The sequence below is a fragment of the Hypanus sabinus genome, unplaced genomic scaffold (genome assembly GCF_030144855.1).
Source record: "Hypanus sabinus isolate sHypSab1 unplaced genomic scaffold, sHypSab1.hap1 scaffold_62, whole genome shotgun sequence".
Classification (NCBI taxonomy): domain Eukaryota; kingdom Metazoa; phylum Chordata; class Chondrichthyes; order Myliobatiformes; family Dasyatidae; genus Hypanus; species Hypanus sabinus.
In genome coordinates, this window is record NW_026781476.1 from 919,201 (window position 1) to 935,033 (window position 15,833).

Genomic DNA, 15,833 nt, shown 5'->3' on the forward strand with positions numbered 1-15,833 from the left:
TTCATAGAGGAGTAACACTGAGTTTAGAGTGTTTCTGTGACGGAATGGAATGAAGAATCAACAGACTGATTCATGGAGTGGTCGGGTCATCATGCCTCCTTCTAGAAGATTCAAATCTGCAAACAAGGTTCTCTAATATTTCCACCAAAATAAGATTGGGTAGAATTATTATTATTATTATTATTATTATTATTATTATTATTATTATTATTATTATTATTATTATTATTATTTGGAACAACTCTGTGCTCCATGGTCTATGGTCTATGCTCTTTGCTCCGCCTCCAAAAGCCCCGCCCCGGTTCTGAAGACGCGGTGGGGGGGGGGGGGGGCTCAAATTGCGCATGCTCAGTCTTGGTTTTCTTTCCGTTCTGTGTTGAAGCGGATCGTCGCGGGGAGATGAGGGAAGGATCGCTGTCTGAGAGGCAAATACATCGTTCCCATCGGTGAGTATTTGAGGCCCTTCCGAGCGGGCATGTTTGAGTCCCGTTAATTCACCCGAACTGGCGGGTCGGTCGGGGTTGTAGGACCTTCACAGCCAACCGCCTGAGATGAGCCGCCGCTCAGCACGTGCTGCTTTAGCCCGAGGAACGGGTAATGTGGTGATGCCGGGACTGCAATCATCCGTTGTTGCACTTGGGGAAATTCGGGCGGTTGTGTTCTTGCAGCCGGAGGTTAAACGGAGTAATCGCGTTTGCGGGACTCTGCTACATCTGTATGAGTAGTTTTATCTTTCGGCAGTTCAGACAAGGAAGATTTCTGACGTCCCCTCTTTCTGTGTGGGCAGTTTTCTTTTCTTGACTCCATTTCACTCTTACGACCCGCCGAAGCGCAGCGAATGTTGCCGGGTACATAACCCTATTAATGCGAGAATTAAGCCTTTTCCTCTTGCCTGTTCCTCAAAAATTTGTACACTTCCGTGAAATCGCCCTCCCGAAGTTCCGGTGCTGAAACTCAGACTGTCTAATATTTCCACACAATTTAAATGAGGAATGGTTTATTATTGTCATGTACCATCGGACAGTGAAAATCCTGTCTTCCATACCATCGACACAGATCAATACACTACAATTTCTTGTTCAGATGCCTTCCAGGCTGTACCTCACCACGTCAATGATATATGTCAACAATCTTTTTCTAACCTTTGTCTCATTCTCAAGTATTGTACTGCACTTTTACTTTACAATGTTTTCCAGGAACTGTGTTTCTTTGTTCGGTTACTTAATGTTTAATTGAATACAGCTCGAGGCAGGGTAAAGGCAGCCATTAAGACATTTAAATTTTAGTTTCAGCGTTACAAAATGGCTGCTGTGCTAATTTTTGTCACAATGAAAAGCAGAGTATATTATGTTGAGTTTGTTATTTCCTTTCTCGATGATTTTCGGTGAACCACTTCCTCCGTTTCCAGGGTAACAGCCCTCGGTAGCTGCAAGAAATGTTGCACATATTTATCGCTCTGTGGTCACCGCTTCTTTGCGTAGAGACAGTGGCCTCGGGTGCAACTGCAACAGAGAGATAGTGGGAGGAAAGGATGCTGTGAGCACTGACCTTATGGAATGTATTGCACACAATTAGGGATGGACTGAGAACTAACAAATTATGAGGGGTGGGGCTGGCATTACACAGATCTGTTGAACAGTATTGCGCGCCCCCAACATATTGCAGTCAGATAATATCTGTGCAGTAAGAGAGAGAGAGAGAGAGAGAGAGAGAGAGAGAGAGAGAGAGAGAGAGAGAGAGAGAGAGAGAGAGAGAGAGAGAGAAAGAGAGAGAGAGAGAGAGAGAGAGAGAGAGAGAGAGAGAGAGAGAGAGAGAGAGAGAGAGAGGGAGAGAGAGAGAGAGAGAGAGAGAGAGAGAGAGAGAGAGAGAGAGAGAGAGAGAGAGTGGGAGAGAGAGAGAGAGAAGACAATGTTCTTTTGCAGGAATTTTGAAGTAAGATGTATAGACGATCATTAGGTTCAGTTCTCCTTAGTTTGTGAATCGGAAATGCCAGGAACACCACGGCAAATCGTTGGTGCCAAAGAGTCAGTGGGCAGTCTTTATGTAGGTTATAATACCTGTTTGGTTCGAGTTCCACCTTAATAGGTGAATCGGAAGTGGCAGGAAACCCACGGCAAATCGCCGGCAGCAAAGTGTCGCAGGGGAGCTACAATATTGGGATGGAGTCTCTGAGATTATAGAACAGGCAGTATACAAGCTCTTCTCCAGGTTGTTCAGCTGGGTTTGAATTCCTTCAGTTTGCAGCGATAAAGATGTTCAGAGCGTTTGGACTCGTAGTTGTGGGGAAATCACCGATTACACCTCCCGGTGGAACCTAGCTTGCCAATTATTTTGATGTTTTAGAAAGAGATAACAATTTTGACCCGACTCGATGTCAGCAAACAAAGGATGATAACTGAAGTTGGATTTAGCGAATGGAGGCTTGTGACGATTGTGATGTGCGTGTTGGTATTGAAATATGTTATTCATGACTTTGATTTGTTTATGAATATACATAGCACGGCTAGCAAGTTGTGATACTAGGGAGTCTTTAGGGGGTCTTGTTGATATTGCAACATGTTGTAATGTATTTCAAAGAGATGTTGGTCAGTGATGGAGAGAGACTGATATACAACAAATTGTTTTCAACTTGGACAAGTGAAAGATGGTGCGTTTTGGACAGTGAAACCGTGGTGGGCCTGGTATGCTGAATGGCGGGGCATCAAGTGTTGTGGAACAGAGCGATCTGAGATTGTTAGGGTAATGTTCGCTGAAAGCGGACGTGCAACTATAGAGGGTGGAAAAGAAAGCTTTATCCATGCTGGCCTTATTCAGTCAGACATTGAGTTTTGGTTTGCAGACATCGTATTGTAGTTATATAAATAACCTGCGAGGCTACACCGAGTATTCTGTACTTTTGTGGTCACCATATTGTAGGAAAACTATTATCAAGCTGCAGAGGGTGAAGAAGATATTGATGAGGATGCTGCCTGTGCTAGAGGGCCGAGTTATAGGGAGAGGTTGGTCAAGCTGGATCTTTATTCCACGGAGCACAGAAAAAAATGGGTGACGTTGTAGGTTTATAAAATCAAGCGGGTTAAAGAAATCGATAACCATCCCCTTTGTCTTGTTGACATTGGGAAAGAGTTTATTTGACTGGCTCCAAGTCTTAAGCTGTTTTCTCTGTATGACATATCATTACTGTTCCTGATGAGCCCCACCACACTGTGTCATCGGCGATTTTAATTTCAGTGTGGTTGTTGGGTGTTTGGCCATGCAGACACGTGTGAGTGGAGTGTACAACAGTGGGCTCAGCACACAGCCAAGTTCAGTATAATGGGAAGGAATAGCGGTTGTGCACCCTGACTGTCTGCGGTCTGTTAGCTAAGAAGCCCAACATCCAGTTGAGCAGTGGTGTAATTAGATGGCTGAGAAGGAATTGTTTCGCCAATGTCTGTGGGACAATAGTGTTACATGCCGAACTGAAATTCAGAAACAGCATTCTGACACAAGTGTCCCTGTTTTCAGTGTGTGTCAGGCCAAGGGGAATGACAGAAGCTATGGCATCTGTCTTGGAGTGATTCCGTACGTAGGTTTTTTGGTGAGTGCCCAGTGAGTAAGGATTGGAATTTTTGATATGCGCCGTTATCAGCCGTTCAATGCACGCCACACTGACTGGCGTCAGGTCGGGTTGTTCTGAATGTGTCGAGTTCGCTGGTACAGGGATGATGGTGGCTGATTTGCAGCAGGTGAGAACGGCAGCCTGGAAGAGTGAAGTGTTGGCGATGGCCGTGAAGAGATCAATGCGCTGATGTGCACATTGTATGCGAGCTCAGCCGGGCTGTTTTCAGGCCCAGCACCCTTGCAGAAGCCTTATTACGTCTTCTGTTACATTGACGCTCAGCTCTCGGGTTGGCGGGGGATAGTTTTCGTGACTGGCTTGTATTGAGTTTCGAAGCGGTGTTTAGAGCGCCAGGGAGGGAAGCGTTACTGGTAAAGTCAAGGCTACCTTTTCCTTCACGTAGTCTGTGAAGCCCTTGGTGCCCAGCTACATACACCAGGCTTCGTTTCCCAGGGTTGGGAAGTCCGATCGAAGGGATCTGAAAGGTAATCTCAATACATAGAGGCAGTGAGTACCTGGAATGAGCTGTTCAGTGCTTGCATCATTGGTTATCACGTCGGGTTCAGTATCCTCACCGTGTTTGGAAATTCCCGCTCACTGTCGTCTGTCTGTGAGCGCTGAAATTAAAAAAAAAACACCCACGATGCTAGGGACTTGAAATCAAATTAGATATTGTTCAAACCCATCCGACACAGGGTGTTAGACCGGAAAAATTATCTTTCGACAGATTATCTGCTGAGTTTTTGTTTCATTTGTAGCTTTTTAGCACACTGCCTTGGAAAGATTCAAGTCTCTTGGGAACGGAGTTGTGTGGAACTAGGAAATTGGATTGAAAATTATCAGATGGAATTTAATACAGATAAGTGTGGGGTGTTGCATTTTGGCAGGGCAAACGAGGACTTACTCATTGACTAGTAGGGGGTCTGCAAAGTGGGACAAAACAATTTGACATGGGAATACAGATCCATTAAGGTAGAAGCTGAGTTAGATAGTGTCTGAAAGAGATCCCATGTTGGAAACCCCCTGCTGGATTTATACAAATGTATTGTGGTATAAATAGCGTGAATGCAGTAAGCGCTTGTCCATCTGAGGGTGAATTTAGGGCAAAAATGACAGACAAGCAGACAGGCAGGCAGACAGACAGACAGACATACTTTATTGATCTCGAGGGAAATTGGGTTTCGTTAGAGCCGCACCAAACAAGAACAGTGTAGAAATATAACAATATAAAACCATAAATAATTATATAATAACAAGTTAATCATGCCAAGTGGAAATATGTCCAGGACCAGCTTATTGGCTCAGGGTGTCTGACACTCCGAGGGAGGAGTTGTAAAGTTTGATGGCCACAGGCAGGAATGATTTCCTATGACGCTCAGTGTTGCATCACGGTGGAATGAGTCTCTGGCTGAATGTACTCCTGTGCCTAACCAATACATTATGGAGTGGATGGGAGTCATTGTAGAAGATGGCATGCAACTTGGACAGCATCCTCTTTTCAGGTACCACTGTCAGAGAGTCCAGTTCCACCCCCACAACATCACTGGTCTTACGAGTGAGTTTGTTGATGTCTGCTGCCCTCAGCCTGCTGCCCCAGCACACAACAGCAAACATGATAGCACTGGCCACCACAGACTCGTAGAACATCCTCAGCATCGTCCGGCAGATGTTAAAGAACCTCAGTCTCCTCAGGAAATAGAGACGGATCTGACCCTTCTTGTAGACAGCCTCAGTGTTCTTTGACCAGTCCAATTTATTTTCAATTGGTATCCCCAGGTATTTGTAATCCTCCACCATGTCCACACTGACCCTTTGGATGGAAACAGGGGTCACTGGTGCCTTAGCCCTCCTCAGGTCCAGCACCAGCTCCTTAGTCTTTTTCACATTAAGCTGTAGGTGATTCTGCTCAGCCTCATCTCCCTTGCTGATGCATCCAACTATGGCAGAATCATCAGAAAACTTCTGAAGATGGCAAGACTCTGTGGAATAGTTGAAGTCCGTGGTGTAGATGGTGAAGATAAAGGGAGACAGTGCAGTCCCCTGTGGAGCCCCAGTGCTGTTGACCACTCTGTCTGACACACAGTGTTGCAAGAGCACGGTCTGCCGGTCAGGTAATCAATAATCCATGACACTGGGGAAGCATCCAGCTGCATCACTGTCGGCTTCTCACACAGAATAGCATGGCGGTTGGTGTTGAACGCACTGGAGAAGTCAAAAAACATGACCCTCACAGTGCTCACCGGCTTGTCCAGGAGGGCGTAGACACTGTTCAGCTGGTAGACAATGGCATCCTCAACTCCTTGTCGGGGCTGATAGGCAAAGTGAAGGGGTCTAAGTGTGGCCTAACCATAGGCCGGAGCTACTCTAGAACAAGTCTCTCCAGGGTCTTCATGATGTGGGAGGTCAATGCCACCGGTCTGTAGCCATTGGAGCCACTGGGGCGCGGCGTCTTCGGTACAGGGACGAGGCAGGACGTCTTCCACTGCACAGGAACCCTCTGGAGACTCAGGCACATAGCTGGGGGGCACAGGCTTTGAGCGCCCTGGGGCTGACACCATCCGAGTCTGCAGCCTTGGTTGGGTGGAGACGTTTCAGCTGTCTTCTCACCTGTTCAGCTGTGAAGCCCACCGTGGTGGTTTCAGACGTAGGAGGTGTTTATTCACGAGAGCAGGGTAGGGGGCTGTGAGGAATGCTAGGAGTGGACAATGGAGTATGTGTTGGTTGGGAGCCGACAACGGAAGAATCGTGAGGAGGATGAGCAGGGGCCACTGTGTCAAATCTGTTAACGAACGGGTTAAGTTCGTTGGCCCTGACCACACTGCCTTCTGCTCCTCTGTTGCTAGTTTGCCGGAACCCAGTGGTGGTCCTCATCCTACTCCAGTTCTCTCTCATGTTGTTCTGCTGGAGTTTCCACTCAAGCTTCCTCCTATACCTGTCTTTAGCCTCCCTGATCTTGGCTTTCAGGTCCCTCTGTACTGTCCTCAGCTCCTCCATATTTCCATCTCGAAACGCCCTCTTATTAGGGTTCAGGATATCCTTAATGTCCTTTGTTACCCATGGCTTGTTATTTGAAAAACAAAGGACAGTTCTTGCCGGAACATTGCAGTCCACACAGAGGTTGATGTGACTAGGCATCTGTGAGCCCATCAATGTCCTCTCCATATGGCTCACAGAGTGCCTGCCAGTCTGTCACCTCAAAACAATCCTGGAGTACCTCATAAGCCTCCCCACTGACCTCGAGGTTACAGGTTTACTCTTCACCAGAGGCACGCAGCAGGGTTTGAGATGCACCAATTTGTGTTCTTACCTTCCCAGTGGTGGAAGAGGAGAGGAGCTGTAAGCATCCTTAAAAAAACATCCTTAAAAAGTGAAATACTTAAGGGAATCTGCTTCACTCTGAGGGCGGTGCGAATGCTGAAAGAGCTTCCAGCCGTATTAGAGATTAAGGTTCACTTGTAGTATGTAAGAGATGTCTGTGTAGGTACATGGTGAGGGTGGTCTTCAGGGCTATGGTCTGGGTACAGGCTAATGGTACCGGACCGAACATAGCACGGAATGGACGGGCTATGACTCCTGTCTCTGTGCTCTAAAAGCTCTATTGATCTACATTGAAACTTCTACGCATAATCGACATTTGTTGCAGTCGGGTTGTATCCAACAATGTGTTTTTATTTTGGTCCAGCGTCTGCAGAGCTGGAATTACCGTGAGATTGGCTGAATGCACCTCGGCAGGGTAAATACAACAACTGGAATTTTAGTTGCACCGTTACAAAATGGCTGAATGTTCATTTCATCTTTGCCATAATAAAATTCAGAACATGTCACGTTGAGTATTATTTCCTTTTTCAGTTATTTTGCAAGCCACTTCCTTCGTCGCCAGGGCAACAGCTCACCAGAGCTGCAGAGAGAGGTGAACATGTTTATCGCTCTCTGTTTGCTGACTCTCAGCGGAGAGACAGGGGCCTCAGCAGCCAGTGTTGATACGAGGATGCTTTGCTCATTAACTGGGCGGGATGGATGATGTCTGTCCTGGAATGAAGAAACAACCAATGTGAAACAACCAGTGTCACACCGAGTTTGTTATTTCCCCGCTCGGTTATCTTTGCGAGCCACTTCCTCCGTCACCAGGGCAACAGCTCACCAGAGCTGCAGAGGGTGTTGAACGTGTTTATCGCTCTCTGTTTGCTGACTCTCAGTGGAGAGACAGGGGCCTCAGAAGCCAGTGTTGATACGAGGATGCTTTGATCATTCACTGTGTCTCTGTTGGAATGAAGAAACAACTAATGACTGTAGGGATTGCTTTAATGCGATTCTGTTCAGTGTGTCAAACATCTTGCAGTCAGTCAGTGTTTTGTGCATCAAAAGAACAAAAAACAATCTCTGTACTGAGTTTCCAGTGCTATATTTTCAATCTTATATTTAAAACATTTTGTTCCTGTTACACGACGGGGAAAGTGGCTGCTAATTGACCTAGGCTTGATCACTCTCACCAATAAAATCATGAATAAATGTGCTCAATATAACTGTGGAGACAATTTGAAAAGTATCACCACCCTCTTCGTGACCGAGTGTCCACGTTTCCCGGCGGATCTCTGTCCAGACAAAGGATCATCAGGCTCCAGTTCTGTCATCGGTTGGTGTGTGAGTGTAAATTTTTGAACTGGGATTAGCTAAAACACTGCCGCATATTACCGGCAGCAAAGAGCCCTGGGGAAGCTGGTGCTTGAGATACAATCTTGGGATGGGGGCTCCAGGAATATGGGACTGGCAGTGTTTGGGCTTCGGTCTACGTTGTTGCCTTTACAGATGCGGCTGGACGTTCATCCTTCCGCAATGAAGCAGACGTCTCCGGGGGCTGGATATTGGTAGCGTGAATCTCTTAATGTGAGATGTGGAAAAGATGTGCGAGGCTCTCGGTGAGGGCTGTGACCCTCTAAAGTTGGATCCTGGGATACCGCACTTGCTTTGACCCAGATAAAGTGAACCGGAGATCAAATTGTCCGGTTTTATGAGATGTTCTGTACTCAGATGTTTGGTTCTGAAGTACCTTTGGAAGCAAAGCAGAGAATGAGTTCCCATTCCATCCCTCACAGGGAGAGGCTCTGATTAAATACGCTGTTTCGTGTTTGCACCAGTAGAGAGAGACTGGGGTTTCAGAAATCAATTCACATTTGGAAATTCCCCCTCACTCTCACCTGTCTGTCTGCCAGTGGGAGTCAAACAGAAACTCAAGATGCTGGATATGGAACAGTACATCACAGGAACAGGTCCTTCGGCCACAGTGGTGTGCCAGACCAGCTGAAAAATAAATCAACCCCCACCCCCCAAAAAATCTAATGACTCCTACCTACACAATGTCCATATCCTCTCAATATTCCTCATACCCATGTGCCTATCTAAAGTCTCTTAAAAGCGTCCATTGTATTTGCTTCCACCACCATAACAGACAGCTCATTCCAGACATGCTCACCTCTCTGAGTAAAGCAACATTTTCTTTGCATCTACTCTCTCACACGTTCATTGCATGTCCTCTGGTATTAGACATTTCAAAACATCGAAACGATACTCCCTGTTTACTCTATCTATGTCTTTCATAATCTTATAAACCTCAACCAGATCTTATTCAGTCCCCACCGCTCGATGGAGAACAACCCAAGATTTTCCACTAAAACCTGGATGATGTTTGAATCCATTCTGACGAAAGGTCAGGAAACCGAATCGCTAACATTTTCCTCTCCCCACGGCTTTTCCTTACCTGCTGAGCGTTTCCAATGATTCCAGTTTCTCTTTAGTACATTCACCTTGGAACATTTTAAATCTCCTACGAATCGACCAGTGCACCAGGGCTCTTTTGTGTTGATAGAAGAGTAAATAAACCAAAGCTTTTCCCGGTACATTATCCTGGTCCCAATTGTCCCGTATTTCCCGGAAATGTATTCAGTACGGTTGTTGCTAACAAGGTTCACAAAATAATCTGGGGAATGATAAGCATTATGCACGAGGAGCATTTGATGGCCCTGGGCTTGAGTTCAGTGTAGTTCAGAGGGATGGTGGTTGGGGGTTGGTGGAGGGGGATGTGGAGTTAGAGCGAGGATGATTATTTACACCAACTGAATAACAAGTCTGGATGCTGTGGGAATGTAGAGGATGCCTTCATTAGACCGAGAGTCCGGAATCTGACAGTATTGTCTCAGAATAAAGAAGTTTCACTTTAAATGTGATGAGAGATATTACTTCCGACAAAGGTTGGTTGATCTGTGGAATTTGTTACCACAAACGGTCTCCAGGGTTAGGGAAGGACATCCTGGCTGTAAAGGAAGCGTAGATTCACAAGGTTAATTCCTGGGATGTCTGGACTGTCTTACGCAGAGAGGTTCGAGAGACTGGGTTTGTACCCGCTGGAATTAAGGAGATTGAGAGATGATCTGATTAAAACATATAAGATTATTAAGGGATTGGACAAGATAGAGGCAGGAAATATGTTCCAGATGCTGGGAGAGTCCAGTACCAGAGGGCGTGGTTTGAGAATAAGGGGTAGGTCATTTAGGACAGAGTTAAAAATAACTTCTTCTCCCAGAGAGTTGTGGCTGTCTGGAATGCACTGCCTCGGAAGGTAGTGCAGGCCAATTCTCTGGATGCTTTCAAGAAGGAGCTAGATAGGTATCTTATGGATAGGGGAATCAAGGGATATGGGGACAAGGCAGGTACCGGGTATTGATAGTAGTTGATCAGCCATTATTTCAAAATGGCGGTGCAGGCTCGAAGGGCCGAATGGTCGACTTCTGCACCTATATCTATATCTATAAAGGGTGATGGAGGTGATCTTTGGTATATTCATGTTCTGGATTGCTAAATAGGCTGAAAATTGTAGCAGGGAAGCAAGAATACTGTGTTGGAAAATAATCCTCCATGATTGATTATGGAGCAGACTAGAATGACCGAATCACATAATTTAACTCCTATATATTATGACTTGTATCTTATACCATGACTGAGTGATGACTTCTTTGTATCCCATCACAAACAGTAGAAAATCTTCAGATGCTGTAAATTCAAGCAACACATACAAAATGCTGGAGGAACTCAGCAGGCAAGGCAGAATCTATGGAAGAGAGTAGTGTCGACATCGAGATGCTGCCTGGCCTGATGAGTTCCTCCAGCATTTCGTGTGTGTTCCTTTGTATCCCATGTCAGGCCTTGTAAAGTGTGAGGGATAGTTCAAGATTTCTTCACTCGCATCATGATATATGCGTTCAAGATTTCAATGTCAGGTTAATGCTTTGTTCTCGTTTGTATTAGTAACATACATCATTATCTGTCTGGTTAAAGTTAGATCTGCAGTGAGAGATTTATTGGAAGAAAACTCCACGACTGAAAGCAAACCACAACTGAAGACGGGGGAACATCAACAAGTGAACCAGCCTGAGTACTGAGAGCATCAACTGGAGAGAACCTTTCTGATTCGGAGATTCCAGTGATTCTGTCAGCAGAAAGTTTGGTGAGTCTAATTTAATTTAACACTGGTCCTTTAAACATTACATTTCTGTACCAAGGAAAATAGGAAATAGCTGGAGCGGGACTGAAAAAAAATGTAGAACTGACAGTTATGCCAGTTGCAGTCATTCTAGATCTGCTAATGTGCTGTCAGCATCCCAGCTCCGTGAAGCAACGCACATTCCCTCATATCGTTCGTTCATTTCAAACGTGTTTCCTTGGTTGCTGTGTTAGGTCATAATAATCTCAAAATGCGATCAGAATTTTCTCCCTTTATGAGACAAGGCAGCGGTTCCTGCTGTAGTGATTGCAGAAATGTGGAATTACCATGAACTACAGAAACTTGTCATTGACTCCTCTGTCTATTGCAAGCTGCAATGATGTACTTGCCCTCGAGTATATCGTCGTGCAAGCCTCTGCTAAGATCAAACCCTCTTGAAACCAAATGTCCCGGCACCGCATTTCATTCAGTCCTAACTAGCAAATGTCAACGAATAATTTTGATTTACATACCCTCTAGTCATCAAGTATTTTTTCTACGAGTAAATTGTCAGAACCTATCAATATGTGATTAAGCAGAAATAGGTTTTGCAATGTTCCCATCTGACCATGGATCAAAGGCACGGATTATATCTGTACTTGTGATGAATGAACGTCCTTGCAGCCAGGACTGCTGGAGCTGCCGGGGTCGGTATAAACGCAGTGATTTCGGGATGGGATGCAGCGTGTTCGGTCAGGTGATGGAGGAGTTGATGTTAAGGTAGATGCAATGCCAAGGGACGCATTGGAAGGATTGGCTGTGGACAGGGCATCAACATTAAATGCAGCAACAGTTTCCCCTTCCTCCCTCACTCCCACTCTCACCCTCCTATTTTTTGCCGAATTTAATTGCGGGAGTTGTGATCTCTTTATACTCACTGTCCAGGGAAAGTAAAGCCTATGATTCCATGCAAAGCCCAGTTTCTTTATAAAGAGTGGGGTTGAAGTTTTTCGAGATAAACATTGGGGAATGCGTAAAGAAAGTTTAAATATGATCAGTAATAGTTTCTGTGGGCCGAGTGGTCCAGTTATGCATTTGTTGTGTTGATTAGAAAAGTTCTGGCAGTTTAATTAGTGCAAGCCAATACAACCTCTGCATATCAATTATATGGTGGAACTGAAAAGAAATATTACCTTGATTAAGTATATACATCGAGATTTGCGTGTTAAAGTTGTACCCCAGCGGCTTGCAAATCGAACATAACTCATTCGGTGAGCTGGCCAGCGCGGTGCGGGACCGAGGGATGCGCTTCCCTTTCCCTTTTACTGACTCTACAGTCTACCCATCTACCGCGCGCTCTCGCTCACCGCCCCGCCCACTGCCCCACGCGCGCCCTCTCCCGGAGCTTCGTCTCCCTCGCGCTCCCGGGCTGACGTTGAGACAATTCAAGCATGCTGAGTGTGCCTGGTATGACTCGTGAAGTGACGTGAAATTTACTTGTCTCTCATTGGTGATAGCAAATGCCAATTTAGTATACCGACCAATGGGGATATGGGCATTCCTCACCCGACTCCCGGGAAAGATACAACAAGCTCGTTTTATTAATGTCACTTTTCCTCGCCAAGGAGTTGGCAGAGCGGCAAGGGTGACGCATTGAAGTGGGAGTGCAGGGGGCTTATCTCCTCTGAAGTGGCGAGGACGAAGAAGGCTTCAGCATATTTGTAGCTGACACTGGTAAAGTGTTGCCCTGCAAGTGCGCTGTGGGGGTGATTTTGAAAGCAAGTCACTATCATACTATATGACACAATGGGCTGGAGGGACCCAGTGGCTGTCTTTTGTTTAACGTGTCTGGGTTTAAACAACGGAGTAAACAGACCCACCTCAGGCCAGCAGGCCGTCCCAGCGGGTGCTGTGGGGACAGACACCTGGAGCATGGTTGATCCTTGTCTGCATTAGCAATTTATCCGAGGGACAAAATGCAATATTTACAAGTCTGATATTGACTGAAAACATCTATATTTATCATGTATTCTGCTTATGATATAATCATTGTCCACTTTATGTTCAAGTTTAATAACCCCGCCACATGCTTGATGTCATGTGTGGCTTCCCCACACCGGGATCTGACGTCACGTGTGCAGTTCCTTACGTTACACTGGCGTTGAGACGGTCGAACTTTACCGGCTAAGGTAACAATTACCTGACCCACCCGCCCCACCCCACCCTACAATCAACAGAGGAGTTAGACTCTTCACATGTGAAGCCATGTTTATCACTGGTTACACCCAATAGCAGAGGCAGACCAGCTGAGAGGGCGTTAACTCAGCTGCCTTCATCTCCTGCTTCCGCATCGAACTCCCCGTCAAAGCGGAACAAACCTCAAGTAAATGTCCTGCTTTTTGATTTATTTCCACTTCCCTCCGAGGGAAGTTGAGGCGTTTGTGAAGCGTCTCCTGCGGCCAGAGTCTGATGTATTGCTGAGAGGTAGGAGGATACCGCTCGGTTCATCGGCTTGATGCTGGCCCCATAGGGAGGGATCTCGGCAGAATGGCGAGTGTGAGGGAATTTGCTGAGAGGATAAAGAAGGTGTGAGAGGGGGTGGACAGAGTCCGAGAGGATGTTTGTCTCCTTTGGGGATCAAGGCGCAGGATGGGGGGATGAGCCCATTTACAGTGGGGAAAGGACATGAGGGGCTCGTCTGTGGAAATGTCTGAGTCCACGGTGGTGACGAGCAGAGATATTCACCTCTTCGGGGGGGGGTGGGGGGTGGCAAGCACTGGCAGACTGAGATGCCTGTGGGGCTAATGATCTGGGCAAAGTGGATTGGAGTGGTGTTGGGGGCAAGGAATGACTGGTCTTAGGTCCTATTGAATGACAGGATGGACTGGATGGGCTGAGTGGCCTGCTCCTATTCTTGTTGTCTGTGTATTTAATGAGAAGGAATAACCAATCTCTTCTTGGGTCTGCAGGATGTCCCAGTGGGTGTAGTAGGGACTGCTGCTTGGAGCCTAGTTTTTCCCAGACTGTGTCAACAATTTGGCAGGGACCAAATTCAACATTTCCAAGTCTGTTCTTCAAAAGAAAGTATATTTGTACATTGTTAATGACAGAGAATGTATATTTATGATTATTGACACAACATATATATTTGTATATTGTTAATGATATAAAATTTGTATTACTATATTGATAATTACATAAAATTGTATAAATTATGTTCCATGTGTTATCTGAATGTACTTGCCTGTGATTTTGCTGCAAGTCAGTGCTATTCTGTATCTGCATCTTCCTGTACATGCATGCACACTTGTCAATAATTTCAACAGTACGTGCGAAAACTCTGAGATTTGAATAGTGAAGATCATCTTGGCATTTCGTTAGGTCAATTATAAAGGGATAATATACTGTTAAGTACAAGACCTTTAACAGTGTCAATGAGCAGAGGGATCTTGGAGATCCAAGTTCATCGCTCCCTCAAAGTGGCTACACCGATTGACACGGTGGTTAAGGCAAATGGCATGCTTGCATCTATTAGTGAACGTATTGCATTCAAAATTCAGGAAGTTATGTTGCAGCTTCATAAACCTTGAGTTAGGCCACATCTGAAGTGTTTCATACAGTTCTGGTCGTCCCCATTCTCGGAAGGTTGTCGGGGATTTGGAGAGGGCACAGAAAATGTTTACCAGGATACTGCCTGGATTAGAGGGCATGAACTATAACGGGAGGTTGGACAAACTTGTTTTGTTTTCTCTGGAGCGGCGCAGGAATAGGACGATGGAGGTGTATAAGATTATGTGATTTAGTCGACAGTTTTCTCTGGACCCACGCAAGATGATGGAGGTTAATAAGGTTACGAGACACATAGATAGAGTAGACAGAGAATAGCTATTTACCCGGGGTAGAAATGTCAAGATCAAGATGCATGCATTTAAGGTGAAATGTGTTTGAAAGGAGATGTGAGGGGAAAGTGTTTTTTTTTACACAGAGTGGCGGTTTGGTGAAATGTGCTGCCTGGTGTGATGATAGCAGCAGGTATATCGGGGACTTTTAAGAAATGTTTAGATAGACACATGAATGTGAGGGGAAATTGCGTAGGCAGAAGAGATTAGTTTAGTTGGCAATTTGATTAACTGAATAGTTTGAATTCAACATTGTGGGCCGAAGGGACTGTTCATGTGCTGTACTGTTCTATGTTCTGTGTCTGTTGTCGAAAGGTTCCGGGGTTACGGAGGCAAAACAAGTGAGTGGGAACAACAGGTCAGCTGGAGCCCAGTCTGGGAAATGTGAGATCTCCCACTTCTGTAGGACAAACCGAAATCCTGAATGTGATTAAATGGGGATGGACTGAAGTGTAGTTGGTAGGGAGAGAAGACAAAGGTGCATTTTATTTATTGCAAGAGTTACTGGGTATAAGAATGAAAATGACTTTAACAATTATTTGTGCTTTGTTGAGATTGTACCTGGAATATGGTGTAAAATCCCGCTCCCCATACTAACACGGGTTATACAGACCAAAGAACAAACTGCCGGAGGAACTCAGTGGGTCGGACAGCATCTGTGGAGGGAAATGGACCGTCAACATTTCGGGCCGAGACGCTCCCTCTGGACTGAGTTTGGACGGGAAATAGTCAGAGAAAAGTGGTGAGGGGTGGGGATGGGGCAAGAGCTGGGGAGTGAGAGGTGGATCCAGGTGAGAGGGGGAGGTGGGAAGGTGGAAATAGTGACACGGGTGGGAGGTGAGTGATTCGGACTGCAGTC

At 45.8% G+C, this 15,833-nt stretch overlaps 1 protein-coding gene across 2 annotated transcripts in view; it reads left to right on the forward strand.

The window, feature by feature from the left end:
• The first annotated feature begins 349 nt into the window (after positions 1-349).
• Positions 350-15,833, forward strand: part of LOC132389667 (NACHT, LRR and PYD domains-containing protein 3-like) — a 49,890-nt gene continuing 34,406 nt past the window's right edge. Inside the window, exons 1-2 of one of the 2 annotated variants that reach the window (XM_059962205.1) lie at positions 350-446; positions 10,931-11,099. The gene's annotated coding sequence lies outside the window, so the exon portion shown is untranslated. The remainder of the gene's footprint in view (positions 447-10,930; positions 11,100-15,833) is intronic. The other variant, XM_059962204.1, reaches the window with a different exon arrangement.